Source organism: Lynx rufus, unplaced genomic scaffold, assembly GCF_022079265.1.
Source record: "Lynx rufus isolate CCGP_SWC_20201006 ecotype Redwood Valley unplaced genomic scaffold, mLynRuf1.p SCAF_4, whole genome shotgun sequence".
Lineage (NCBI taxonomy): Eukaryota > Metazoa > Chordata > Mammalia > Carnivora > Felidae > Lynx > Lynx rufus.
In genome coordinates, this window is record NW_025814856.1 from 116,472,307 (window position 1) to 116,492,831 (window position 20,525).

At 38.5% G+C, this 20,525-nt stretch overlaps 1 pseudogene; it reads left to right on the top strand.

Annotated features, from left to right (window-relative positions):
- The first annotated feature begins 5,293 nt into the window (after positions 1 to 5,293).
- Positions 5,294 to 12,417, top strand: LOC124523438 (ATP synthase subunit alpha, mitochondrial-like; annotated as a pseudogene).
- Positions 12,418 to 20,525: the final 8,108 nt, after the last annotated feature.

Sequence of the window (20,525 nt, forward strand, 5' to 3'; positions counted from 1 at the left end):
AGGTGGTTCCTAGGTTTGTACCCTCAAGTTGAAGTTTACCATTGAGTTTTTAAAGGTCATACGGTAGTATTTATATCTTCAATTAATCTTAATTAATCAGGACGTTAACACAAAGGGTGTCACGAAACATATTTAAACTTTCATATTTATTTCAGAGTAATTTTGGGTTATTTCAGAATATCTTTAAGCAGTATACTGGCAAAAAAGTAATTTAAACATTATTTTACATAGTTGATGATAACTTGGGTCTCATTTGTCTTCAAGAAATACTTAGGACCTTGACTGTGGAGTTAGGTAGACTATAGAGGCTCAGGTCTGCCTTTTTAGTGACACCATGTTCTTTATTTTAAATGTATAGAATCTGCCTCATCTTATTTAATTCTATCTCAGAAGACTAAAGTGTTAACAGCGTACATAAGAACCTCTGACTTGTACATTTGGTTTAATTGCAAACGCTGTTCTGTTTTTAACCACTTTCTGCTGAATAGCTATCGATGTAGTTAAATTGTTATCCTTTTTTTTTTTAAGAGAAATGTTTACCTGAAAAGAGGACATGATATAATGAAAGAGACAATGAATGAATGCATGAATGAATGAATGAGTTAATTGAAACTAATTTTTAAATAATTGAAAGCCCAGAATGATTCTTAAGTTTTGGTTGGGGGCATGGTAGAGTCATCTTTTGAGAGAGCTCAAGAGCTAGAGAGGAGAGAAAGAAAATATGAAAATAAGAATAAATATAGGAAAACAAAATGGGAGGACAAATCTGAAATTTTTCTACCTACAGACAACTGCTATTGACATTTTAGCATATAAATGTGAATCTGATCTCCCCTGCCCACACTCTGTATTGTTTCTACTTAAAATAAAATCCAGTGTTCTCGCTGTGGCCTCACAAGCCCTAATTTGTTCCTATCTGCCTCCTCACTTCATCTTTACCCTTTTCCTTCTTAATTCCTCTTCAACCATATTCACTTTCTCTTCCTGGGACTTTCTCTTCCATGCTTTTGCCTCAGCGACTTCAATGTGATATTCCTCTATTCCCAGATACCTTCATGCTTCCCCTCCCATCCCCTTCCACAATATTCTCAGGTGTTGGCTCAAATGTGTCTCTGACCACCTACCTAACTAACATGCCTCTAGCACTCATTTTTCCCTTTTTACTTTTTGTCATAATTGTGATATACCTAACATTAAATTGTATATTAATGTATTGTGTTTTTTTCTGTTGCTTCTTAGAATCTAGGCTCTGTGAAGGCAAGGACTTCATTCTGTTCACTGATATAATCTGGGCACATGCGACTGTGTCTGACACATAATAGGTGCCTGATAAATATTTGTTAAAACTAGTTACTAAGCCATTCTATGCCTTTTGCTTTGTGTATCGATACCTTTATTTATATTTTTAAAGATTATACCATACATTGTATTCTTTTTGTATAATGTATGAACTTCTTTCCAAGTCAGTAAGTATATAACTTTCATGGCTATTCTACTTTGTGGCTATATCACCATTGATATATCTTTCAGTCAATTATTAGACATTTTGTTTGCAGATAAAAGATTTAGACGTAGGTATGGGACAAGTTTAAAGCTTGTCCTCTTTGCATTACTCCATGCTGTCATTATTTTGGGTGGTAATGGGTAACCCAGTAAAGTGTGATTAGCAATTTGGGGAGACAAATTGGTGAAATATCTCCATTTGCATAGAATTACAATCACAAAAATCTAAAATGGGTGACCATCCTCAGACCTTGTTTTATGTTATAAACAAGAGGGTAGAAGCATTTTGCAGGGTAGGAGAAAGACTGGGAATAAAATGTAGAATGGCTAATCCATTAATTGAGTTATAGAGCGGGTTAGTGGTCAGAGTTGTGCTTAATCAGATCAAGTCTGTCATTTTGCACCTTTTGGCTTAAAATGGATCAATAATATTAGTCTGTGTTTAAGTAAGGAAGTTAGGCTCTAAAGATTTTTTTTATTACTATTTATGTATGTATGTATGTATGTATGTATGTATGTATGTAATTTATTGTCAAATTGGTTTCCATACAACACCCAGTGCTCATCTCAACAGGTGCCCTCCTCAATGCCCATCACCCACTTTCCCCCTCCGATTTTTTTTTAATGTCTTTTTCGATTTCACCAATGTCAGTATTTTTCAAACATATTTCCAGAATGAATTTAGGACCTCCTTTGAATCCTTAGGTCAAGGATAACTTCACATTGCTTCTAATTGTTGATTAGCAGCATCATTTATTTGAATAAATCATTTTTCATTTAACTTTCTCAGGTGATTAATTCATCCACCCACCCACCCTTTCTTTAAAGTTTACCAATTTTTCACTCAAAGAAACAAACTGGTTCGGAGGAGTCTTTTTAGGTGAGAGGGTGTCATGGTAGATATGGTATCAAGGCTCAAGGGAACAAAACATTTTGAGCCGCTGGTGTTTGGGAATTTCCTCATAGCATTAGGTTATCTTCAGTTTTGAGATAAATATGGGTTTTTTTTATTTGCTTATTTGTTTCTCGTCTTCATGAGTTTGAAAAGGAGAGAAAAAATTCCCTTTTATTCTTTTTCTTTGAGCCTGAATTGGGAGTTTCATTTCAAAAACCTCGAGTGGATGATTGAAGCAGGAAGACACAAAAAAGGACCTCTGCTAGGTAAGGGCCACTGGCCTGCCTCCTGGCAGAATCTCTACACATCCTATATTAAAACTATTCAAAACTGGAATGTGCTCCAGGGGGAAAGATTTAGAGCAGGAAGGATTTGGAGAATTTGTTTTTAATCATGCCTCTCATTCAGTGGGATCTCTGTGGTAATAACAGTTATTGAGCATCTACAAAGGGCTGTGCCCTGTGCTGTGCTCTTCATGTACAGTATCTTGTTTAATCTCCAAAACAACTTTATGAGGTTCTATTACCCCCATTTTCTTTTTTTTTTTTTTTTTTTTTAACGTTTTATTTATTTTTGAGACAGAGAGAGACAGAGCATGAACGGGGGAGGGGCAGAGAGAGAGGGAGACACAGAATCGGAAACAGGCTCCAGGCTCTGAGCCATCAGCCCAGAGCCCGACGCGGGGCTCGAACTCACGGACCGCGAGATCGTGACCTGGCTGAAGTCGGACGCTTAACCGACTGCGCCACCCAGGCGCCCCTACCCCCATTTTCTAAATAAGGGACTCTGGTGCAGAAAAACTGGATGGGGGAGCTCTGGTCACAGGTCTTACAGACCATACAGTAGAGACTCAAACCCAGAAAGGTCTATCTCCAGAGTTTGTACTCTTAGCACCATGTCTTACCGTCTATTCTACTAATCTTGGCTTAAGTATAGTCCATGTTGTTCCTAGGACATAGGAATTTCTCTCCTTTTATCCAAAAGAAAGATCTACTTCTCTCTTCACTCCTTACTCTGCTCTTAAAGGCCTGGGTCAGCAGCAAGCACGGAGTCTGCAGGGCATCACACAATATGCATTTGGTGCCCAGGCATTGATGGTAGCCCACCACCCAGGATCCTGATGCCCAGGATGGCCAGGGTATGGGGATCATAGGAAATAAACCCATTCCTGCAGAATTGGTTGGGAGCACCAAGCTATTGTATTTGGGAGTTTAAAAATGAGCCTGCTATCGTACTGTCTCTTACATCCAATCTTAGAATGAAGGGAAGGGAGGGGTTGGCTTTGTGCAGATTTCTTCCAGGGTGAACAGTATCTTCTCAGTCTGCCCTCAGGGCCATTTTTAAATTTTATTTTAAATTTTTTTTTATTATGAAATGTATTGTCAAATTGGTTTCCATACAACACCCAGTGCTCATCCTAACAGGTGTCAGGGCCATTTTTTGTACTCACCGTGGGATTCGGGGCACTATCAATTCACATACAGCCGTTCTCTGTCACTGTAAAATCTAGTACTAACATTTTATTTGCAATGTTTAGGTTAGGGATTTTTCTGGGGCCAAAATATTTCTTATAATTTTCCACTTCCTAGAGGCTAGACAGAGTGGGATTCAACACCACTCTCTTGGTCTATTTTTCTCCTTTTAATCTCTCTAGGTTTTTCAGATGAACCATTTGATGACTTTTAAAGGAGACTGAAATTGTCTCATAATGACTTGATTTAAGAGTTTCACATAGTATCTCTTGAGTTTTCTGAAATACTAACAGAGCCTTGGGGTGCCTGGGTGACTCAGTAAAGCATTGGACTTTGGCTTAGGTCATGATCTCATGGTTCCTGAGCACAAGCCCTGCATTGGGTAAGTTCGAGCCCTGCTTGGGATGAGCACCACTTCTTTCTCTCCCTCTGTCTCTCCCTCTCTGCTCTTTCTTCACTTGTGTCCTCTGTCTTTAAAAAAAAAAAGTATGTATGTATATGTATATGTATATGTATATGTATATGTATATGTATATGTATATGTATATATACATATACACACACATATACATGTATATATATATGTATATATGTATATATATTCAGAGGCTTAAAAACTTCCAGCCATTTCTCTTGGGGTGCCTGCATGGCTCAGTCAGTTAAGCCTCCCACTCTTAATTTTGCCTCAGGTCATGATCTCATGGTTCTTGAGTTTGAGTCCTGTCCTGTGTGGGGTTCTGCACTGACAGCGTGGAGCCTGCTTGGGACTCTCTCTCTGCCCCTTCCCTGCATCCATGCTCTCTTTCTCTCTCTCTGTCTCTCTCAAAATAAATAAATAAACATTAAAAAAAAACAAAAACCTAGTCATTTCTCCAAAGCTTGCCCACTGCACATGGTCCACACACTGGTCATGAGACTGGAATTGACATCTCTATAGAGAAGTGAGGTAAAAAGTGACATGGAAATCCTTATTTTAAGCATTGTCAATTATTACTTGCCCTATATAATAAAAGGGCAGTTCTTTGGTCTTCCCCCCTGAACTTGATGTATTTAAAAATGTAAAGAATGTAAAGATTGCTTATTGCAAACTCTAAAAGTGTCTTTTAGCTGCAAATACCCTTCTCCTTTTAGCTTCCTGGCAAAGACACACTTGTAGGAGGAAGGCAGGCAGAAGCTGGGGTGGGGGGTGGTTTTGATATATTAATGTAGTTTGTTCTCTTTTTCTCCTCAGATAGTCTGCTGTCATTTTCTGCCTTGGAAAATAACTAAGTGGCACTTGGAATTAAACTCTCCCGGGGAAAGTGGTATGAGTATTGAGAATTTTAAGTTAAAATCACTTTCTATCTCTCTGCATGGCTCAATTCTTCCTTTTATCTTCTTCCCTATCATGTATTGTTGGGTTTTAATATAGTACCAAATAACCATGGTCAACAGCAGAAGAGAGGTAACTCTTTTTCTGATTAGAACAAGTGGCTTTTCTGACACAGAGCCTCATCTCAGGGGCTGAGAGACTGACCACACAAGTGGCTGCTCTGCCCTGTGTTTCTCGAATGATAACGTTTTCCTGAGGCTAAAAAGGAAGCCAAGGCCACAACTCTAAAAGGAGGAAATTTTTCTCATTGTTGATTAGGGCTCAGTTAGCTTTACCAGGAAAATGATGACCTCGGGTCCTTCTTTTACCCTCAGGAAGATTTAAGCTATATCTTCCATACGTTTCTTTTTCAGGGAGTCTACACTTTACATATACTGGCTTCAGAGTAGGAAGAATTGGTTTCTTCACAACTCAGGCCAGATGGAAAGTATTTTCCTTTGCTCCTGCAAAACCAAAATAACTAGTATTTCTTGCTTGTGAATTTGGGCTTGCAAGTAAGGCGTGAGTGCTGGCCACATGGAAACAGTGTTCCAACTCTAGTCACAGCTGGAGCCCTTTGGCCATCTGAGAATGTTCTGTTGGAATTCCAAACAGATGAAGCCAAGCCCAGAACTGGTCACAACTAGGAAACAATCCGATTATTGTTTCCTGTTTGTCAGGTTTTGCCTGCCCTGTTTTACATCATATAGTTCAGATTTGCTCTTTTCCATTTCCTTGCCTGGAATGCCTGGTCCTTTTCTGATATGCTCTCTAGTTTTACATACTTAGGACTCCCAAGTTTCTGATTCCCAACCTTAAAGGACTGATCCCTTTTCTCTGGAATCTCCTATCACTTGTGGTCTCTATTTCATGCATTCTGTCATTCCTTCACGCTCTTGCCTCTGTCTGGAATGCTCTTCTCTCAGCACTTTGCATGAGTGGCTTCTTCTCATTCTTCAGGTCTCTGCTGAAGCACCACTTCTACAGCAGCCTTCCCTCGCTACCTGTTCCAAAGCCAGAGGCTTTTCTAGTATGTTCAGAGATGGTCAGGTCCCCAGTGCCTGCAGAAGTGGCTGCTCTGCCCTCTTTCTAGAATGATCAAGTTTTCTTCTTCATGAGTTTGAAAAGGAGGAAAACCTCCCCATTTACTCTTTTCTTCAAATCTGAACTCAGAGAGTCAGTCCAAAAGTATTGAGTAGACAATATCTGGCACATAGTAGATACTGAATATATTGTGATAGGTGGATATAATTTAAGAAGGACGTTATCAAACCTTTTATCCTAGTTCGTTTGTTCTTTCTTTCTTTCTTTCTTTCTTTCTTTCTTTCTTTCTTTCTAATTTGAGAGAGAGAGAGAGAGTACATGAGAGCAGGGGAGAGAGGCAGAGCGGGAGGGGGGGGGAGGGGAGAGAGAGAGAGAGAGAGAGAGAGAGAGAGAGAGAGAGAGAGAGAGAGAGAATCCCGAGCAGGCTCCACAGGGAGCCTGATATGAGGCTCGATTCCATGACCTGAGCCAAAAGTGAGTGGGAGACTTCACTTAACCGACTGAGTCACCCAGGTGCCTCGCTTGTTATTTCTATGTGTGTGTGTGTGTGTGTGTGTGTGTGGTGTGTATATATATATATATATATATATATATATATATATATATAAAGTCATTATGTGCTGTTTGTGTTTGTTTTGTTTCGTTTTGTTTTTAAGTAGACTTCGTGCCCAGCACAGAGCCCAGTGCAAGGCTTGAACTCAACCCTGAGATCAAGACCTGAGCTGGGATCAAAAGTTGGACCCTCAACTGACCAAGCCACCCAGGTGCCCCTTATTATGTATTCTAATATAGAAAATAAATATTATTTTGAAGTTGATTGTTTTAAAATACTTTAGATTTTTTAAATTGAAGTTGAGAAAATTTGACTCTTAACTTCCATGTTTTATCAGTATGACTTTTGGAAATATGTAATTTCTGACTCAGTGCCTCTATCTCCAAAACACTGGTGATGCTATCCTGTGTGACCCTGTGGGGTTTGGTACAATAGATGGAGTGTGTCTAAGGTCCTGTGAGGTCTTAAAAAAAAATATAAAAAAGAATAATCAGATTGTTTATCTCAAGTTCCTAGGAGGAGGCCTTGTACAAAGTAGGTGTTCGATATTTATTTGTTAATGTAATGTAACATGAGAAAAGGAGACTGTGGATTAGCGCACAGAAAGCAATAGAAAGATATTTGATATTCCTACAGTTCTTAGACTGTTTCACAGTACAGTCTATACCCAGGACTTCTTTTCTGAAAAACCTTAGGGACTAGGTAGTGCAATATTTCAAATGACAGGTTGTGATCCATCAGGAAAATATGAAATCAATTTAGTGGTTTGTGACCAGCATTTTGAAGTAATGGAATAAAATTGAAATATCCGATTCCATCATCAGTAATAAGGGTAAGTGTTCCCTGAAACTTTTGATTCGGATCTATGGGAGTGTGTGTTTTCTGAGTCAAGATGTAAAATGTTTCTTAGGTAAGTTGAGGTTTAAAAAATGTTTTAAAGCCTCCAATATAGTATGATTATACAGATTATAATTTAAATGGTGCTGTTCTCATTTTGCTTGATTTAAGAAGAAAAATAATTGTAACAGATGTCTTGTTTGCCGTTACCTACAAGGAGAAAAAAATTGTATACTGGAAAAGATATATAGGACTTTTTTCCCCCTTTTTTTTCCAGTTTAGGGCGATAATTAGAAGAAACTAAAATATAAAATATAACTGCTTTACTAATAAATTCAAGTCATGTTCTGGGAGATCCTTGGTCAAATTTCTCTTTATAGAGTTACTATGAAACTAATGATTTTCTCATTTTTTTATAGAAAACAAATGGCACTATCAAATTATGACTGTCAATTAATATTTCTAAGTGACACTAAGAACTGTGCACATCCTATCCTGAAGACTGATTTTTTTTTAATGTTTTATTTTATTTTTGAGAGAGAGAGAGAGAGTGTGTGAACAGGGGAGGGGCAGAGAGAAAGAGGGAGACACAGAACCTGAAGCAGGCTCCAGGATCTGAGCTGTGAGCACAGAGCCTGACGTGAACCCATGAACCATGAAATCATGACCTGAGCCAAAGTCGGACGTTTAACTACCTGAGCCACCCAGGTGCCCCTCCTGAAGACTATACATTGCTTGAAAGGAATGAAAATTTATAATGTTTTTCAATTTCTTGCGACAAGTCCCTTTATTTCTTCAAATTATGTGTACTTGCTACTTAATATATCTGCTTGGAGAAAACTTCCTCACTGAACCTGTTTCAAACAAGGCAACAGAGTTTTAAATTTGTCTTTAACATTTTATTATGAACATTTCAAACCTGCAGGAAGGCTGAAATAATATGTCTAGCATCTAGATTCTACCATCTTTTATTGTACTTTATCACATCTATGAATCCATTTTATTTGTTGATGCTTTTTGAAGCAAATTACAGTTATCAGCACACTTCCCCTGAAGAACTTTAGCATGCATGTCACTAACTAGCGTTCAACATTTAAAGGTTTTTTTTTGTTGAATGTGAAATTTATATATAATAAAATGCACACATTTTAAGTGTAGGCTAGCTAAGTTTTGACAAATACATTAACCTGCTACCCAGACTCCTCTTATATGGAGCATTATTGTCACACCAAACTTCTCTCATACCATCTTCTAGTCACATCTTACCCCAACCCTCATCTCAATTTTTTCCACCATAGATTAATGTCACCTATTTGAGAATGTCATATAAATGGAATCATACACTATGTACTTTTGTATTTGGCTGTTTCCGCTCATCATAATGTTTTTGATTTTCATTTATATTGTTGCACGCATCAGTAATTTGTTTAGTGTTGAGTAGTAGTAGTTCATCATATGAATGTAGCCCAGTTTGTATATTCTTTTTCCCGTTGATGCATACCTGAACTGTTTTTAGGTTTTGGCTGTTAAACATAAAGCTGTTATAGGGGCACCTGGGGGGCTCAGTCGGTTAAGCGACACTCTTGATCTCGGCTCAGGTCATAATTTCACGGTTTGTGAGTTCAAGCCCTGCGTTGGGCTCTGCGCTGGCAGTGAGTGTGAAGCTACTTGGGATTTTCTGTCCCTCTGTCTGCCCTTACCCCACTTGAGCATCTCTCTCTTTCTCTCAGAAAAAATAAATAAACTGTAAAAAGTTTAAAAATATAAAGCTGCTATAATTATAAATGTCTTTTTGTGAACATAAATTTTCATTTCTTTTGGAGAAATAAGAGTGAAATTACTGGTCATATGCTAAGTATATTAAGAAACACACCCCCGCCCCTTTTTTTTTTTCCTGAAGTGGTTGTGCCATTTCACATTCTTACTGGTGATAGAGTTTTGACTGGATGTCTCCACATTCCCTCAAGCTCAGGATAGGTAATAGGTAATAAAAGGTCATAATACCTCATTCCTTTGAAGCTTTCACCCCATCATGCTTATAGAACTTAACTGTAGATTGTGAACAAACTTGTGAAATCATGTGAGTGGGAGTCCTGAACTGCTCGTGTGTATACTGGGAAAAAAATTTATTCCATCAGCAGATGGATGAAAAAAACATTGTCTTTAAGACAGAGAATAGAGGGAGTAATAGGAAACCCTTGACCGATCTCTGTCTTTTGATGTCCCAAAACTTGTTTCATTGCTACTTCTAAAGGAAGTAAAGCCTAGCCCAGAGGAGAGAGTCATTTCTTGGCACTATCCTAAACCAAGCTGTTAACTGGTTCCCTAGAAATAATTGTGTATTTTTTTTTTTGCTTGTATTATAGATTTATTATACAACCCTCAGGCACCTGGTTAGAATTGGTTTTTAATTTCTATTTCATATTTCTGTCAGTTTGTATGGGTTTCTTTATTCAGTTTTTTTCTAAAAGAAGTTTATTTTGAGAGAAAGGGAGAGAGAGAGAGAGAGAGAGAGAGAGAGAGAGGAAGAGAATGAATCCCAAGCAGGCTTTGCACTGTCAGTTTGGAGCCAGATGTGGGGCTCGAACCCATGAACCATGAGATTATGACCTGAACTGAAACCAAGAGTTGGATGCTTAACTGACTGAGCCATCCAGATGCCCCTCTTTATTCCATTAATGTGGTGAATTGCATTGGCTCATTTTCAAATATGAAAGCAATCTTGCTTTCAAGGTTATAACATATTCTTTTTTATGTGTTATTAGATTCAATTTGCTACTGTTTTGTATTAGGGATGTTTAAAACAATAGATTTATGAGATTTATGAGCAAAATTGGTCTGTAATTTTCTTTCCTTATAAACCCTTCTTTAGTTTTGGTATTGAGTTTATTCTGGTGTCATGAAATAAATTGAGAAATATTCTCTAAAAGACTGTAAGACTGATGTTATTTCTTTGTTAATTTAGAAGAAGTTGCTAGTGAAGGATGTGGCCTTGAGATTTCTTCTGGGGAGTGTCTTTAAAATTTTTTTTTAACGTTTTATTTATTTTTGAGACAGGGAGAGACAGAGCATGAACAGGGGAGGGTCAGAGAGAGGGAGACACAGAATCTGAAACAGGCTCCAGGCTCTGAGCTGTCAGCACAGAGCCCGACGTGGGGCTCGAACTCACGGACCGTGAGATCATGACCTGAGCCGAAGTCGGCTGCTCAACTGACTGAGCCACCCAGGCGCCCCTGGGGAGTGTCTTTAAATATGGGCTCATTTTCTTTGATAGGTATACGGCTATTTAGATTTTTTTTAATTTAATTTTTTTTTTTGAAGATTTTATTTGTAAGTAATCTCTGCACCCAACTAGGGGCTCTACCAAATGAGCCAGCCAGGTACCCTTATTTAGATTTTATTTTTGTATTAGTTTTAGTAAGTTGGTCTTTCCCTAAATTTTTTTTGTTCATTTAAATCTTCAGGTTTATTGGTATAAAGTTGTTGTTAATAACAGTATTTTCTAATATCTACAGTATGTTCTGTAATGATGTTGCTTTTTATTTTTTATTTATTTTGCTTTGCTCTTTGGTTATTTCTTAGTTAAAAGGTAGGGTTCTATACATATTGTCTGTTCAAGCAGAAGAAATGGTAGAGTTTTCTTACAAGCTTAAAGGGTATGTCTCTGAACTTGGAACCTGATAATGTTGGTGTTACTGTGTTTGGAAATGAAAACTAATTAAGGAAGAAGATATCCTGAAGAGGACAGGAGACATTGTGGGCATTCTAGGTGGCAAGAAGCTGTTGGGTCATATAGTAGGTGCCATTGGTAATGGGTTGCAAGAACTGTAGACAAGTTGGCTGAAAGCCCCTGGGATCATTCCTCCAATCTCTGTGCAGACTGGCATTAAGTCTGTGGATAGATGGTCAACATGAGCTGGTTATTGGTGGCCAATAGGCTGGCAAAATGTCAATGATTGACGTAATCATTAACCAGAAATGTTTCAATGATGCGTCTGATGAAAAGAAGAAGCTGTATCATATCTACATTGCCTAGTTGGTGAAGAGACTTACAGATGCAAATGCCATGAAGAACACCATTGTGGTTTCAGCTACTGCTGATTCTGCCCCCCATCAGTGCCTGACTCCTTATTCCAGCTGTTCTATAGGAGAATATTTTAAGGATAATGGAAAACATGCTTCGATCATCTATCAAGAGTTATCCAAATGCTCTGTTGCTTATTGCCACACTTCTGCTGCTCATGAGGCCTATTCTAGCGATATGTTTTAACTACACTCCTGTCTGCTGGAGAGAACAAAATGAATGATTCTCTTGGTAGTGGCTCCTTGTCTGCTTTTCCAGTCGGAGAAACACGGCTGGTTATGTGTGTGCTTATATTCCAATGAATGTCACCTCCATCACTGATGGGCAGATCTTGGAAACAGAAGTGTTTTACAAAGGTGTCTGTTGGCTTGTCTGTATCCTGTGTCAGATCTGCTGCCCAAACCAGGGTCAGGAAGCAAGTGGCAGGTACCATGAAGCTGGAATTGGCTCTTAATCATGAGGTTGCTGCTTTTGCCTGATTCGGTTCTGACCTCCCTGCTGCCACTCAACAGCTCTTGGGTCCTGATGTGCATCCTGAGTATCTGAAGCAAGGACAGTATGCTCCTGTGGCTACTGAAGAACAAGTGGCCCTTTGCTGGTATAAGGGGGTATCTTGATAAACCAGAGCTATTTCTATTTTATTTGTTTTTGTGGGGGTTTTTTGACTGGAGTATTTAAAAGCAAACCTTAAAAGGCCTGATATTTTATTCTAACCACTTCACCATGCTTTAAAAGACAACTTTTTCCTTATATAACCCAAAGCCATATTTACATCTAACAACATGAAATAAACATTTCTCAAGTTGTAATACAAACTATTCAAATTTCCCTATCATCTCAAAGAATGTCTTTTTACAATTATTACTTTTGCAAGCCAGAGTCTGCACAGGGTCCACCTTTGATGATTACAGTCTCTAGGATCCCTTTTCATTTGCATAAGTGCTCCACTTCCCCTCCTTTATTTGAGTTACTTCTTGAAGAAACTGGGTCGGTGATCTTGTAGAATGTTGCAGTTGCATCTTGTGTTTAATTTGCTTTTCTATCCTCTGTATTTCCTGCAGTCTACAAGTTAGCACTAAAGACTTGATCAAATTCTATTTTAGATTCCTTTTTTTAAAATGTATGTGTGTTTATTTAGTTATTTACCTATTTATTTATTTATAGGTAGAGCACAAGCAGGGGAGGGGCAGAGAGAGAGGGGAACAGAGGGTCCAAAGTGGGCTCTGTGCTGACAGCAGAGAGCCCCATGCGGGGCTCGAACTCATGAACAGTGAGATCATGATCTGAGCCGAAGTTGGACGCTTAACTGACTGAGACACTCAGGCACTCCAGTTTGAGGTTCTTGACGAGAATATACTATAGGTGATGTTACAGACTTCATATTATTTTATCACCTCAAGAGCCACATAGTGTCAGATGGCCTCACTTTTAGTATGCTTAAGGTGTTCATGTGGTGATGCTGATTCCTGTCTGATTGTAAAGTTTCCCAACTATCTTTTACTTAATGATTTTGGTATCTTTTGTTGACCACTGTCTGATTCATTTGAAAACAATTATGGGTTGCAAGATGGTGATTTTATGATTTAATCATTCTGTTTTCATTTATTAGCTAGAAGTCTTCTGTAGAGAACTTTCTTACATCCGTAAGGATTATTTGGTTACCTTGAAATACTGTTCATACCAGAAAAACAGGACAGATCTTTAATTATTTCCTTTCAACTATCCAATTTTACAGTAATGTGTTCGTTACCTAGCAACCTCCATGGTGTCCAGGGTCTTTCTCTTTTTCCTTTTTTGTTTTTCTTAAAAAAATTTTTTTAATGTTTATTTTTGAGAGAGAGAGAGAGAGAGAGTGAGCAGGGGAGGGACGGAGAGAGGGAGACACAGAATCCAAGGCAGCCTCCAGGGTCTGAGCTGTCAGCACAGAGCCTGACGTGGGGCTCGAACTCACCAAGTGTGAGATCATGACCTGAGCCAAAGTTGGATGCTTAACCGACTGAGCCACCCAGGTGCCCCTCTTTTTTCCTTTTTTGTTTTTTTAAGAAATTTTTTTTCAACGTTTTTTATTTAGTTTGGGACAGAGAGAGACAGAGCATGAACGGGGGAGGGGCAGAGAGAGAGGGAGACACAGAATCGGAAACAGGCTCCAGGCCCTGAGCCATCAGCCCAGAGCCCGACGCGGGGCTCGACGCGGGGCTCGAACCCACGGACCCCGAGATCGTGACCTGGCTGAAGTCGGACGCTTAACCGACTGCGCCACCCAGGCGCCCCATCTTTTTTCCTTTTTTGAATAGCACTATGAACTCATAGCTTTACACGTTAAATGTGTTTCTATTGGTTGCAGTTGTTTGACACTCAAATTATTCTATTTTGAGTGTAAGTGGGAAGCTTTTGAGGCTTCTGTATTTGTTTGATATGATAGTATTATCTTTTGATAGCCTCTTTGTTTTCTGGCACAATAAGATATCCCAAGCTCAACTGGTATATTTCTTGGATTGACTGTACAGAAAATGCCAAGCCCTTTTAGTGTGAAATGATGTTTTGAGACCACAGTATGGGATTCTTGTTGTTACTGAATTATTATTGCTTCTTGGCCTTTTCAGTGGACAGAGCTACAAAATAAGTAATTTTAATGTTTATTTATTTTTTGAGAGAGAGAGCATGAGCAGGGAAGGAACAGAGAGAGAGGGAGACACAGATTCTCAGGCTCCAGGATCTGAGGTGTCAGCACAAAGTCTGACGCAGGCCTCCAGCCCATGAACCGTGAGATCATGACCTGAGCCAAAGTCGGACGCTTAACCGACTGAGCCACCCAGACGCCCCACCACGTTTTTTTTTTTTAACTGAGCTTTTTATGCTGAACATTAAGTCCCTGACAGCTTTAACATAGTTTCTTAGTAGTAGTATATTAAAATATACATTTGTTGGTTTCAAAATAATAATTGTTGCTATTAACAATGAAACTACTAAATGAAACTAGATAATTTAAGATTGTTTGCCTTTTTAAAATTTTTTGTCCTAAAAATATATCCCAGTCAGAACTGTATAGTCAAGGGGTGCCTGGGTGGCTCATTCGGTTAAGTGGCAGATTCTTGGTTTTGGCTATGGTCATGGTCTCAGGGTTTGAGGGTTTGAGCCATGTATCCGGCTCTGCACTGGCGGTGTGGAGTCTGGTTGGAATCCTCTCTCTCCCGTTCTCTGCCCCTCTCCAACTCGTGCTGGCTGTGTCTCTCAAAACAAAAAAAACCAAAAAACAAAACTGTATAGTCAAAATATTTTGTTCAAAGGTCAGTTGGAATAATTCTTTTCTCTGTTTTTTTTCACCAAACTGATATACCAGGTAGGCTCATTTGTTTCAGTTTGTTTTCAAATTCTAGATATTGGTTTTTATTTTCTTTTTAAATTTAGTTTTGTATTTTGCTTGCTATCTCCTTCTTGAAATATTTCTTTTACTTGTCTTCCAGGACAATACCTTTTCTTGTGTTTTATTCATTTATTTTTTTTTTATGGCTTATTTGGGCTTCTATTCAGTCTCCTTTCCTGGTTCCTCCTTCCCTTCCTGCTTTAAACTTTGGACCTCTCCTCTATTTAAGTTCATGTCCTAGTGAACACATCTTGTCTCATGGTTTTAACACCACTTGTTTTCTTTAAAATTGTTTGTTGATGTTTATTTATTTTTGAGAAAGAGAGAGAGAAAGAGAGAGAGAGAGAGAAAGAGAGAGAGAGACAAAGCATGAGTGAGAGAGGAGCAGAGAGAGAGATACACACAGAATCCGAAGCAGGCTCCGGGCTCTGGGCTGTTATTGCAGAGTGCCACGTGGGGTCAAACTCATGGACTGTGAGATCATGACCTGAGCTGAAGTCAGATGCTTAACTGACTGAGCCACCCAGGAACCACATACACCACCTGTTTTCTGATCACTCTCAAATTTATATCTCCTGCCTGGACTTTGTTCCTGACTTGCAGATCTAGATATCCAACTTTTCATTCACTATCTGTACTTGGATGTCTAATAGATAGTTTAAACTTAACATGTCCAAAAATGATCTCTTTTTTAAGTTTATTCATTCATTTTGAGAGAGAGAGTGAGAGAGAGCAAGCATGCACATGAGCAGGGGAGGGGCAGAGAGAGGGAGAGAGAATCCCAAGCGGGCTGGAACTCACAAACCAACCGTGAGATCATGACCTGAGCTGAAATTAAGAGTCAGACACTTAACTGACTGAGTCACCCAAGCGTACCCCCCAAAGTGAACTTGTGATTTCCATCCAACTGTTTTCGCAGCTTCCTGTGTTTCAGTAAATGGCAACTCTATCATGTTGCGCAGGCCAAATATCTGGAAGTCATCCTGACTTTTCTCTCTCATATTCCATAACTGTTCCATCAGTATATCCTGTCAGCTTCTCCCTTTGAAATATATTAAGGATTCAATCAAGCCTCCATTTCTTACCATCTCCACTGCCAGCACCGCCCCCGACTAAGGTGCTATAAATTCACCAGGATTTTTATAATACTCTCATAACAAGGTCTTCCTGTCTCCACCCATGCTTCTACTTCATGAACTATTCTCAACTTGGCAGATAGAGCTGTTCAAAGTCATTTCTGTGTTCACAACTCCCCAGTATATTCCTTCAAAAATATTTGGGTTTGGAGAGAGTAGATGGAGGTAGGTGAAACAAAGCTGGCCATGTATTGCTAATTATTGAAAGTGGGTGATAATGACACTAAATTCATTACACTCTTCTCTTTATTTCTGTATATATTTGATAAATAAAACAGAAACAAAACTCTTCAAAGGCTTTACAATTGTGTATAACTGCACTTACATGGTAGCCACTAGCCACGTTTGACTATCAAGCACCTGAAATATGCTAGTCTGAATTTAGATGTGCTATGAATCTAAAATACACACTGGATTTTTTTAAGTTTATTTTGAGAGAGAGAGATGGAGAGAGAGAGACAGAGAGAGAGAGAGAGGAAGGGCAGAGACAGAGGGAGAGAGAGAATCCAAAGCAGACTCTGCTGATAGAGTGGGGCCCCACCTGGGGCTCAATCCCATGAAGCGAGAGATAATGACCTTAACTAAAATCAAGAGTTGGTTGCACAACTGACTGAGCCACCCAGGTACCCCTACACTAGATTTTAAAGTCTTAGCAAGAAAGAAAAAAATGTAAAGTAACTCGAGTATTTTGTTATATTGATTACATGTTAGATAATAATGTTATGGATATATTGGATAGAATAAAACATATTATTAAAATTAATTTTACTTGTTTCTTTTTACTTTTTAAAATGTAATTACTAAAAAGTTTAAAATTATATTTGTGGCTCACGTCATCTTTCCATCAGATCCATAAGACCTTTACGATCTAGGTTCTGTTTTCTCTCTGGTCTCAGCGCCTGCTTTTTCCTCTCCCTGGCTTAGCCCCCTCCACCCACACCGATCTCTTTGCTAGCAACAAGCACAATACACTTCTGCCAAGGGAACTTTGCACTTGCTAATCTGCCTAAAGCTCTTTCTCAGTGTCTATGTGGCTCACCCTCTTGTTCCCTTCAGGATTCTACTCAAGTCACCTAAGTTTTCAGAGATATTTATTTGATCTCATAACACCTCATCCCCTCCAATCTGTTCCTCTTGACCTGCTTTATTTTTCTTTATAATATTTATCGTTACTTACTTTTTGGGTTTTGTTCATTTGTCTTCCAACATCCGGAGAATCCAGCATAGTGCTTATACAGCATAGGTGTTTGGTAACAATTTGTGGAAGGAATGTATATGGATTATGCAAATAATTATGTCAAGTTTGATACTGACTTCTGCAATTCTGCAAAAATATGCTTCAGGTTTCATAAATATATAAAGAGTAAAAATTATTAACTTTAATTGTAACAAGAAATTCCTTGCATAAGAAAACAGTTGCTTTATAAAATGGTATAAGATGGATGTTTTATTCCTTTCAAAAGCATTAAGGTACAATAAATGACCTTATACTAATTCATTTAAAAAAATTTTTTTAAACGTTTTTTTATTTTTGAGACAGAGAGAGACAGAGCATGAATGGGGAGGGTCAGAGAGAGAGAGAGGGAGACACAGAATCCGAAGCAGGCTCCAGGCTCTGAGCTGTCAGCACAGAGCCTGACACGGGGCTCAAACTCACAGACTGTGAGATCATGACCTGAGCCGAAATTGGACGCTTAACCGACTGAGCCACCCAGGCGCCCCACTAACTAATGTTTTTAAATGTGGGCATATAATACTATATTAATTTCAGGTATACAACATAATGATTGGATAATTATATACATTGCTAAATACCACCATAAATGTAGTCACCATCTGTCACCATATAACGTTATTACAATGTTATAGACTACATTTTCTATGTTGTACTTTTCATCCCCATGACTTATTTATTTTATAACTGGAAGTTGGTACCTCTTATTCCCCTTTACCTAATCCACCCACCCCCAACCCCCTCCCCTCTGTCAATCACCAGTTTGTTCTCTGACCTAATACTAATCAATTTTTATATATTTGAGTGATGAGTAACATAGGCATTTTAGAGATACTTATGATGAATTCAATTAATTAAATAAAATATAGACCAAAACTTACTTAAGTGTTGGAAATGTTTTGTATCCAATAGATAACCCATTTCTCAAAGGCATTTTCCAAATTCTTTTATTAGTCTGGAGTTTTTATTGTATTAATGGTAATCTGGTAAAGTAGGTCACATCAAGGAGCTTAGAAATTTTTTTTGATACACTGAAATTTTTGTTGTGCTGGTAATTAGAACAGAACTTGATCTGTTTAGAAAATAAATTGAAGGCAGTCATTGTTCTTTATTTAAAGCTAAAACTATGAAGCACGGAAAGGAACCAAAAAAGGAAAAATGCAAAAGGACTATTTTTAGCCTATTGTCTTTATCTTAAAATGTAAGATGACTAAATGTAGTAATGAAATAATTTAAAAGCAAGAGATTTTTTCCTTACCTCAATATATTTCCTTCATTATTTTAATTTTCAAACAGTTTTGGTCACAGCATCCCTTCAACTATAACTGAAAAAATGAAATGATACCAGTAAGGTATATGACAATTCGGATTGTGAAATTTTAATGGGCAAAACTAGCAAATCAGGGCTAGCACTATATTAAAGACCTTCAACTAAGACTTTAAAAGTATATCCTTAGTGCTTTTTTGGAACATTGTTTTATACTCATTTAACAAACATTTATTACGTGTATATTGTGTGTCAACACTGTGCCAGCTTCCCAAGGTTACAAAACTGTATTTTCATAGTGGCCGTCCTTTACTGAGAACTACCTGAATGTCAAGTAAGTGCTTTACAGACATTATTTTAGTTAATTCTCATGAGGGGGTGGTTAATTTTATTATTCTCCATATACAAATGGGAAACAGAGGCTTTCCAAAGAGTTCTGCTTTCAAAGAGTTCACATCTAGAGAGATGAGAACAAGAGGGGTTATAATATGAAGTGCTAACTGCTGCTGCAGTCAGGGCAGAAGGATTGCCTTTGGGGGATGCAATGTGGAAGGCCTTCCAGAGAACAGGATGCTTGTTCTGAATCTGAAAGGCAGGGAGGAGCATGCGTGATGAAGAGTGGAAAATATTGCCGGCATATTGAAAGACACTGAAATCTGAAATGATTTGAGCATTAGTGAAAACTCTTCTAATAAGCCTTTGACATATTCATTATATACCACACATTCTGTATTTCTCTATTTAAACAATGATCTGGCTTGGACAATGAACGATCATTTGAGTTGTTAGGAAGGTGTGGGAGTGTTGGCCCGCCTTTGTTAGGATCAGCATAGTGGTTAGAATTCTAGGCTTGGGCCTTGCCTTTGCAGGTAGATTCCACACTGAACAGCAGAGTGGCTGAGAGAATGAATTCTGTGCCAGACTATCTGGGTTCAAATCTCCACTCGACCACTTCTTAGCAACAGATATGACCTTGGATAAATTATCTAACATCTTTGTACCTTGGTATCTTCATTCAGAAAATGAGAACCACGACAATTAAACCTACTTCATCATAGGATTGTTATTAGGATAAAAGGAGTTAATATATATAAAGGTCTGAGAAGAGTGCCTGGCACACAGGAAGCTCTGCAAAAGTATTATACTTTTGTATACTTGTGTATACTTTTGTATTATACTAGCAGTACTTGAGTCAGGTATTTAAAAAAAATTTTTTTTAACATCTATTCATTTTTGAGAGATAGAGACAGAGCATGAGTGGGGAAGGGCAGAGAGAGGGAGACACAGAATCCGAAGCAGGCTCCAGTCTCTGAGCTGTCAGCACAGAGCCCAATGCAGGGCTTGAACTCACAAACTGCGAGGTCATGACCTGAGCCAAAGTCAGACACTCAACCTACTGAGCCACCCAGGCGCCCCTTGAGTCAGGTATTTAAACAGAAATGCCACTTTGTTCTTTTAGAATAAACTTTGTTCCTGTCTAATGGTGCTAGAGTCTCCTAGCTCCTACTTTTTCAGTGTTAAGATACTTGAGAAGCTAAATTTTGAATCAGAAAGTTGTTTGGTGGGAACCGACATAGAATATTTATCCTAGGCACTGGTAAAGGCCAGTGAGATATACCTACATCATAAAAACAACAAAAAAATTCTCTATTCATTGGATTTCTTCTGTCTCCCAGAATCGTTATCTTACTACTGTGTTTCTGTCTGCCCAGCCAGATACAGCTAGTGGGTTGGAAATAGAGTGAAGTACAGAGGGGGAATGGAGATAGAACTTGGAAGGAATCC